The sequence below is a fragment of the Wolffia australiana genome, chromosome 2 (assembly GCF_029677425.1).
Source record: "Wolffia australiana isolate 7733 chromosome 2, ASM2967742v1".
NCBI lineage: Eukaryota > Viridiplantae > Streptophyta > Magnoliopsida > Alismatales > Araceae > Wolffia > Wolffia australiana.
Window position 1 is genome coordinate 10,140,743 of NC_135836.1, and position 2,408 is coordinate 10,143,150.

The 2,408-nt window shown below is 40.7% G+C and overlaps 1 pseudogene across 1 annotated transcript; it reads left to right on the forward strand.

Annotated features, from left to right (window-relative positions):
- The first annotated feature begins 572 nt into the window (after positions 1-572).
- Positions 573-1,735, forward strand: LOC144715207 (peroxidase 5-like; annotated as a pseudogene). Its single transcript, XR_013584550.1, has 4 exons — positions 573-996; positions 1,100-1,291; positions 1,371-1,536; positions 1,610-1,735. The product of XR_013584550.1 is annotated as a peroxidase 5-like (transcript).
- Positions 1,736-2,408: the final 673 nt, after the last annotated feature.

Genomic DNA, 2,408 nt, shown 5'->3' on the forward strand with positions numbered 1-2,408 from the left:
CTTTCTTGTTGCCTTTCCATTAGGCACGTGGTTAAAAATATGAAGTTTTAAAGCCAAACGGTGTCCCATTGCTGTAAAATGGAAACAAAATCGAGTACGTATTTCAAATACATAAACAAATATATCCATAAGTTGACGTATTAGATAAGCAGAGAGATAAGCCTTCGCATTTGCTGGACAGAAGGACCATGCAAGGATGAACTCCGATCGTATCAGGTATTGGAACTTCCATACTTTGTTCGGCAAACGTTTATCCTTACGCTGGAATCGTTGAAAAAGATTCATCTACATGAATACAGACCGGCTGGACGATCAATATGCGGATAGCGTCATGCTAGCTGGACGAATTTTGGATTTTTTTCACCGCAGATAGACTAGGAGTCACGCAAAATGCACTCATCAACCCTGCAGTCCGAAGAATACGGATATCCGAGGTAGAGACGATTTGGCTGACCGAGTTAATCTACTCATTTCCTTGAGCCGAAAGTCAATTATCTCAATGCCATTATCAGCTGTAACCTGACTGTCGAAGGATTAAAAAAACAAAAAAATCCGCCGAGCCCCATTCCATATTGCTAGAAATCCACGACGCCCAACTTCGACAAATGTGTCGGCTGACCATCCAGTTTCCTCTTCTGACCATTTTTCCTTCCCCAGGCGGCGATGATAACCTGGGTGGTCTATAAATAGGATGACTGCTCCGGTAGAATGCACAAACTCTGTGAAGCCACTAAAGGTCGGATAAGCGGCCAAAGATCTTTGGAGCCATCCGGCTGGAAAAATATGGGTCTGATGCGGAAAGTCTTGTTCTTGGCTGTTGCACTTGCACTCTACATGTCTTCTCCATTAGAGGCTCATCTCACGGTGGGCTTCTACGAGACCACTTGCCCTCGGGCTGAAAGAATTGTGAGGAAGGAAGTCTACAAAGCATTCCAAAGTGACAATGGCATCGCGGCCGACTTCGTTCGTATGCAGTTCCACGACTGCTTCGTCAGGGTAAAGAAAATACAACTTACCATGTTTCGTGATGACAAATTTTATCCGGGAACTTGAATTTGTCACGACTAACCTCGCAAGTCGTTAAATTCCACGTATACAGGGATGCGATGGCTCCATTCTCCTTGACTCTACGCCGGGGAACACTGCGGAAAAGAATTCGCCCATCAACAACCCCAGCCTGGAAGGATTTGACATCATCGATAACGCGAAAACCAGGCTCGAGGCCGCTTGCGAAGGCGTAGTCTCTTGCGCCGATATCATTGCTTTTGCTGCCAGAGATAGCGTCCGACTGGTATGTTTCACATAAAAAAAAACTGTGTAAAAGTTATCCTGTTATTTTGGGATGATTTTATGGCCCTCATATTTCGCAGAGCAAAGGCCTGTTCTACGACGTGCCCTCTGGAAGAAGGGATGGAAGAGTTTCCTTGAGCTCCGAGACATTAGCCAACTTGCCTCCGCCGACGTTCAATCTTGATCAGCTGACCCAAATCTTCGCCAGGAAGGGCCTCACACAGTAGGAAATGGTTACACTGTCAGGTGAGATGATATCAAATATGAATAATTTTTACCGCTGTTTTTCTCGAAGGCTAATGCATTTACATGTTAAAAGGGGCTCATTCCATCGGAAAGGCGAACTGCTCCTCTTTCAACAAGAGGCTGTACAACTTCAACTCCACTGTGAAGACGGATCCCAAATGAATGACTATCTCAAAACCAAAGTATTGCTGAAAATTTGATAAAGCCTATTAAGCTCACTTTCTGTCTCTAGATTTTTGTTCTCTATGCTAAATACTATTAACGCCTCATTTAAAAGTTCAATCAAATAAGCAAACATTTCAAAACCAGATATCAATAAAATTTTGATCAAACCCATTTGGCTCACTTTCTCTCTCTTGATCTTTCGTACCTCTCCTAAAGACTCTTAATGCTTGATTGAAAATTCTAGTCAAAATCACAAAACATTTCATTTCACACAAAATATGATCAAACCCATTCTGCTCACTTTCTATCTGTACATTTTGTTCCCTCTAGAAAAGACTCTAAATGAGATTTAATTCTTCAATAAAAAAAGACACTTCAAAGCAAAATATAAATAAAATCTGATAAAACCCACCTTGCTCAGTTTCTCTCTCAAGATTTTTGTTTCCTCTAGCAAAGACTTTTAATGCCTCATTTAAAATTTTAATCAATATGAACAAATATTTCAAAACAAAAATATTCTGAAAATTTGATAAAGCCTATTAGGCTCCCTTTCTCTCTCTAGATTTTTGTTTCCTGCGCTAAAAACTCTTAATGCCTCATTTCAAATTCCAATCAAAATGAACAACAAGTTCAAAACAAAATATCATTGAAAGTTTGATTCAACCTAATATCCTCACTTTCTTTGTCTAGATGTTTGTTACCTATCC